Source organism: Pseudorasbora parva, chromosome 8, assembly GCF_024679245.1.
Source record: "Pseudorasbora parva isolate DD20220531a chromosome 8, ASM2467924v1, whole genome shotgun sequence".
Lineage (NCBI taxonomy): Eukaryota > Metazoa > Chordata > Actinopteri > Cypriniformes > Gobionidae > Pseudorasbora > Pseudorasbora parva.
This window is the reverse complement of record NC_090179.1, coordinates 34,094,439-34,101,200: the sequence shown is the minus strand read 5'-3', so window position 1 is coordinate 34,101,200 and position 6,762 is coordinate 34,094,439. Positions and strand designations below refer to the sequence as shown.

At 40.3% G+C, this 6,762-nt stretch overlaps 1 long non-coding RNA gene across 1 annotated transcript; it reads left to right on the top strand.

Moving 5' to 3' along the window:
• Positions 1-2,730: 2,730 nt before the first annotated feature.
• LOC137085242 (uncharacterized) lies at positions 2,731-4,608 on the top strand. Its single transcript, XR_010906940.1, has 3 exons — positions 2,731-2,940; positions 3,343-3,409; positions 3,504-4,608. It is a non-coding gene; the product is annotated as an uncharacterized lncRNA (long non-coding RNA).
• Positions 4,609-6,762: the final 2,154 nt, after the last annotated feature.

The window sequence follows — 6,762 nt, the reverse complement described above, 5'->3', positions numbered from 1 at the left end:
GAAGTTAATAAACGTAATTTCGGGGAGGAGTACGCCCATCTAATCTTTCAATTAATACCAAGGTATAAAACCAGAAGCTTACCTCTTCCCCTTTTTAGTTCCTGAAGCATCCCTCCTTCTCCCTTGATCCTCATTTTGTTCAATTTTGTACACCACGCTGGAGGTGGTTGAGGAGAGATCGCTTTGACGAGTGTAAAGCACTTTGGGTGTACAGTAGTATATGAAAGCGCTATATAAATGACTCATTCATTCTTTTATGTCATTCAATTTTGCCTGTTATACGGGGGCAAGCGGAGCTTGGGTAGAATATCCTCTTCGAGCCCCTCTCTGCAGACAGCAAGCGAAATCTGTTTACCACTTTCACTAAGATTATAGGGGCACACAAACTTGTGAAATGAGAATCATGAGGTCAAAGGAACTGCCTGAAGAGCTCAGACAGAATTGTGGCAAGGCACAGATCTGGCCATGGTTACAACAAAAATTCTGCTGCACACAGTGGCCTCCATAATCCTTAAATGGAAGACGTTTGGGACGACCAGAACCCTTTCTAGAGCTGGCCGTCTGGGGCTTTATGGCAAAGTGGCCCGACGGAAGCCTCTCCTTTTTTTGTTTGCTAAAAAAACACCTGAAGGACTCCAAGATGGTGAGAAATAAGATTCTCTGTTCTGATGAGACCAAGATAGAACTTTTTGGCCTTAATTCTAAGCGGTATGCATGGAAAAAACCTGCTCATCACCTGTCCAATACAGCATCATGGTGGCAGCATCATGCTGTGGGGGTGTTTTTCAGCTGCAGGGACAGGACGACTGGCTGCAATCGAGGGAAAGATGAATGCGGCCAAGAACAGGGATATCCTGGATGAAAATCTTCTCCAGAGTGCTCAAGACCTCAGACTGGGCCGAAGGTTCACCTTCCAACAAGACAATGACCCTAAGCACACAGCTAAAATAACGAAGGAGTGGCTTCACAACAACTCCGTGACTGTTCTTGAATGGCCCAGCCAGATCCCTGACTTAAACCCAATTGAGCACCTCTGGAGAGACCTGAAAATGGCTGTCCACCAATGTTTACCATCCCACCTGACAGAACTGGAGAGGATCTGCCAGGAGGAATGACAGAGGATCCCCAAATCCAGGTGTGAAAAACTTGTTGCATCTTTCCCAAAAAGACACATGCTGTATTAGATAAAAAATGGTGTTTCTACTAAATACTGAGCAAAGGGTCTGAATAATTAGAACTATGTAATATTTCAGTTTTTATTTTTTAATAAATAAAAAATGTCAACAATTATGTGTTTCTCTGTCAATGAGGTGGGGTGCTGTGTGTACATTAATGAGAAAAATCAACCTAAATGATTTTAGCAAATTGCTGCAATATAACAAAGAGTGGAACATTTAAGGGGGTCTGAATACTTTCCATACCCACGAGACGTGCCTTGATCTTATGACAAAAAAATACACACAAAAATGTTTTTTTATTTCTTCTTCCATCTTTAGAAACAAAATCTACACTTTCCCCAGAAAGTATCAAAGTCGCCATAGTTTGGAAGCTCCTTGACCAAAGCAAACAATAGACACTCAAAACCCAGCCAGCCTAAAACAGGTCAAATGTTGCCCTCTTCTGGTCAGATATGTTGCACCACTTTCCACTTACCAACACCACTTACCAAGCTTATTTAATTTACATTTATTTTACTAGGCAGACATTTAACTAGCAGCATAAGTCTGGTCCATTGGAGCTTATACAGCTTTAACAGAAGTCACAATGACTTCACAGAAGTAACAATATGAGTGACAGAGTGACAATGTCAACAATATGCTTTTTACAGTTTGTTTACATGCCATTTAAGGTTGAGTTCAGTGGCGGGGGCTCCTGACCGTAAATTTAGGTAGGGCAGATCCTGGGTCTCAGTGTTAGTTATGATAAACGGTTTCTTTTTTCAGGCTGAGGGTGGCTCTAATGTTAATTGACAGACTTTACACGACCCACGCATAACGCTATCTCGGAACTGCCTAATGTAGAATTTCCGAAATGTTGTTTTAAAATGTTACAAGGTTTAGGAATACTAGTGAGGAAAAAAAGTCATGTCTATTCCTAAAACAAACACAACAGAACTTCTGTATATAAAGGCTATTCACACAAGCACTTTTAAATAAATGATTTAGCCTATAGTTAAATTATTTTGATACTTTACTGCATATAGGTTGAATAGGTTTTTATTTACCTGCACTCTAAAAATGGCTGGGTTAAAAACAAAAACAAATTGGCAACTCAGCGCTGGGTAGAAATATTGGACAGAACACATGCTGGGTTAAATTAACCCAGTGGCATTTTAACCCAGCAGGCTGGGCTGTTGAGAAACTCCAAAATGTAGTAAATTTTTTTACCATTAATGGATTAGCTATTCTGGGTTATTCTTGCTGGGTTGTTCTTAAAAAATCTCCTGTGCATTAGCCTACTGTAAAACTAGACAATCATGAAAGAACAAATGAATGCTTGTTTAGACTGTTAAAACAATCATTTTTATTGCTTGACAAATCGTAGGCCTACAACACACAAATGTGTTAAAATTGGCAACAATGACAACTACAAACCTAATACTCTTTCAATGTATTCACATTTCAATTGAACTTTTATTTTGACGGGTCGCCGTGACCTTTGAGTGTATGAGTTCATGATATGACTCATGCCATGTAAATTTTCATGTCCTCGCTGTCTTTTTAGCCTCTGCCCAGTGACACGGCAGAGGCCAAAAAGACAGCGAGCGCGCACGCGCCCCAGTCATTGACACAGAGACGCAAAACATGGAAGAGTAGCCTAATATTTCAATAGTATTTAATTATATAATACACAGACACTGGTATATATTCGGCTACAGTCGAGTCTGGAGCCCTGCGTGACGCGACTGAACGCAGCTGCGGGACCGAATATGGCCTACTTGTGAGTCGATGCTATATAGATAGGCTATCGTTGCATTTTTAAAATGTCAGTATGTAACGTTGGTACCAGTACTTGTGACATCCCTACATAAAACCATGGTTAATTTTCGTAAGGGGATCATGGTTCAGTGTAATCACAAACTGTATTAATCTATCGTCTCACATGCCTATCTAAACTAACACGAGTACATTGCATCGGATTCTGAGGTAAAACTTTTGTCATCTTAACTTAATGTAAGCTTAAGAATTGTTGCCGCAAAGAAGAAAAACAAACTCCATTGCTGCAATATAACAAAAAATGATTCACTAGTTCACACTTACATCATTTGGAGACCAATTCAACACCTCAAAATCGTTGTTGTGCTCCTCAAACCATTCCTCAATCATTTTTGCTTTGTGGCAGGGGGCATTATCCTGCTGAAAGAGGCCACAGCCATGAAAGGGTGTAAATGATCTGCAACAATGCTTAGGTAAGTGGCACGTGTAAAATGAACATGCATCAATGAGCCTTAGCCCATGACCCGGTTGCTGGTTCACCACTGTTCCTTTCTTTGGCCACTTCAGATATATACTGACCCTGCAGACCAGGAACACCCCACAAGAGCTGCAGTTTTGGAGATGTTCTGAACCAGTCGTCTAGTCATCACAATTAGCCCTTGACAAACTCACTTAAATCCTTACACTTGCCCATTTTCCCTGCTACTTTGAGGACAAAATGTTCACTTGCTGCCTAATATATCCCATCCACTTACTAGTGCTGTGATGAAGAGATAATCAGTGTTATTCACTTCACCTTCACCACGCCTGGTAGATATAATATTATATTAGACCTTTGGGGTAAGATGACCCCCCACACCCCACAGAAAGCCACAAGTGAGATGATGTTACTAGTGTTACTAATTTTTACTGTATTACTCATTGTAATTAAGGGGGTTAAATTTCAGTATTTCTATGAATTAGACACATCTTCACTTTCATTAGCCACCAGGTTAGTAAAGTGAAATAATTTAATTAAAAGAGTAAAAAGATAAGTTACAGTTAAGAATCAAGAAGTAAACACGTAAGTTAACACACAAACTGAACAGCAACCACGACTTTCAGACACCACCTTTCTATTTCTAGCTGAACTGTCATGGAACTTAATGGAACCTATAGGATTGTGGGATATGAAAGGCAGTGAAGGATACATCTGTGCTGCCTTCAAAAATCGATCAGATGAAGGTATCTCAGGAGACTTGGATTTGGACGTGCCTTCCCCTTGATGCCTTCCTTTCCTTTAAATGTGTCCTCCAAAGGCAGCATTTTCCAGGTTTCGGACTCCTTAGTATCATGATATATGACTACCGAAGCCATACAATAAATGTACGACTTAATAGTCTAGAAAATACAACAAATATTTGATGTAGAATGCTGAACTTCAATTTATTATTGGTTCAGTTTAAATAGAGATCTGTGTTTTGTATTAATATTTTGGTGGGGCTCTGTCCTAACACACGAGCCATGTTTGGGTGAGATTATCCACAAATAGATTCTATCACCAGTAAATCCACCACAATACCTTAGTACCAAAGTCATATTTTCAGCTTATAGGTCAGCAATGTGTGTTCTACAGAAAAAGTGCACGGATATAGATGGAGCCTGAGTGGATGGACTGCATTGATGATGGTTGAATGAGAGGGGAAAATCTGTTCCAGGAATGTAACTTCCTCTTTGTCATTCCTCAGATGGCTTCCTTTTGACAACATTCACACTTTCCCATGTGTTTCCCCTTGATAATTTTAACATGTCCCTTGCTGTCATTTCCCAAGTTTACACATGCATAATATTCAGATAAAGAGTATACATATTTGGTGTGCTGTCTGAGGGGAGGGCTTGAGAATTGAGCTTGAGCTTGAAATTTGGCCTGGACTGATATCCCTGGCTGGGATAGAAATCAGCTGATAGTGAAAGTTGGGATCGTAGAGGGATCCTGGAAACTGCTTGTCATCCAAACACTGGTTTATCCTTCTCATTTCTGCTGACCTGCTGGTCAGAGTTAATTACACAGATAGCTAGTGTTCCTGTGACAAATAACTAATATTTATGCTAATCTAACATTATGAGCCTTATAATTGACCTAGCACATTGTGATGCCAGGCACAACGCAGGTGTTTTTTTAAATAGTTTCAGCCCGACGCAGTTATCATTTTCACATCCAACGCCACGTTGTTTAAATAGCAAATGCATTCGCACCCATCTTTTCACCCATGGGTGCCCTGGTCTGACAATGAGGTATGTTCAGGTGCATTGTTGGCTTGTTGTAATTTTGAGGCAACAAAAAGCTATATTTTTTATGTTTAAAGGGCGCGTTAGTAATGTGCACCTATAGGCGGGTGCACAACACATATGTACTCTGCTTATTACACACACAGTGATGCGCGGAAGCACAAAAACATTTTTTATATAAAATGATTCCTCTCTGGTTAAGCATTCAGTCTTTCAACTCGCAAATTCCACTACATAAATCCGCCATGGTGCAAGCACACCTGGCTTTTAAAGGGAATGAGACTCTGATTGGTTTATTGCAAAACACACCCATGACTCATTAAGAGAATAGGTACTACCCTTTTGGACCATGCACCTGGGGTGCAGACCGTTATTATCTGTCGCTAAACTAGCAAAAGGGGATCTGGACATGCCCTAAGTGCATCTGCGCCATGTGCTTAAAGACCATTTGCTCAGATCGCTAAAATAGGGCCCTGAAACTGAGGAATGAGGAAGCATCCAGTTGAGTAGTGAAAAGCACCCTATGGCGGCATTTATCTTTACTTTTAGACATGCACTCATGAACTTCCCTAATCACTTCTCCTTAGGGGTATCCCTGCAACCATTTTTAGGTGCGTTCAACTTTGTCCAGTGGCAAGTGGGAAGTTTATTTGGTCAGACCCTCGTTTTCTTCAACAGCCCAAACATACATACAGGCCTAAAGAATGGTGCGTAAATCTGTAAATAATAAACCAGCTCCATAATGGATCACAAGTGATCAGGGGCATTTCATTTAAACCCATTGCAAGGGTTCCACCAGTAGTGGGCATTCTAACAATGATGTACAACTGAGTGAATGAGACGGAGACTTGGTGAGGTAAGGGCATAAAAAACTGGATTTAAATGCAGCCTATGGGTGCTTCTTAAACGGAAGGCCGCGTCATAGTAGGGCTGCATATCTCCAGCATGTCTCAATTTTAAGTATCCTTGGAAGGCAGCTTTTTTGTTTCACATGTTTCATTCATCTCATTTTGATGGATAAACCAAGTGTATCCTGTGTATCTTTAAATCACCCACAATCCTTTGTACATATTCCAATGCACAAAAAAAGAACTGATGGAAAGCGAGTTGGCAACTACTGGTCTGCCATGCATTCAGATACATGTTTTGAAAGAAAAGGAGACTAAAAGGAGAGTTTCTACTATTGTTTATTTAGCCAACAGAAGGCAGCGTAGATACTTTAAGAGCTGAGTTGTCTTCCTACCAGCTGAACAGTATGTCCTCACCTGTATTACATCATCAGTCTCTAAATATATATCCCCTATGATTACCTTAGTCTTCACCTGTTGTTGAATGTTTAACCAGAGCCTTTGCATCATAGTCATACTCAGTACATTGCTCTTTGTTGTTAAAATACGTACTGAATGCGGGGTTTTAAGCGTTGTGTTAAATATACTGCTGGTTAAAAAAGTATACTGCTGGATCTTTAATGTTGTGGGCCTATATTTTGCTCGACGAACGTCTTATTCAGCATGGTATAATGGATTCTAGCAAATACCAACCGATAATAAAATCAAAA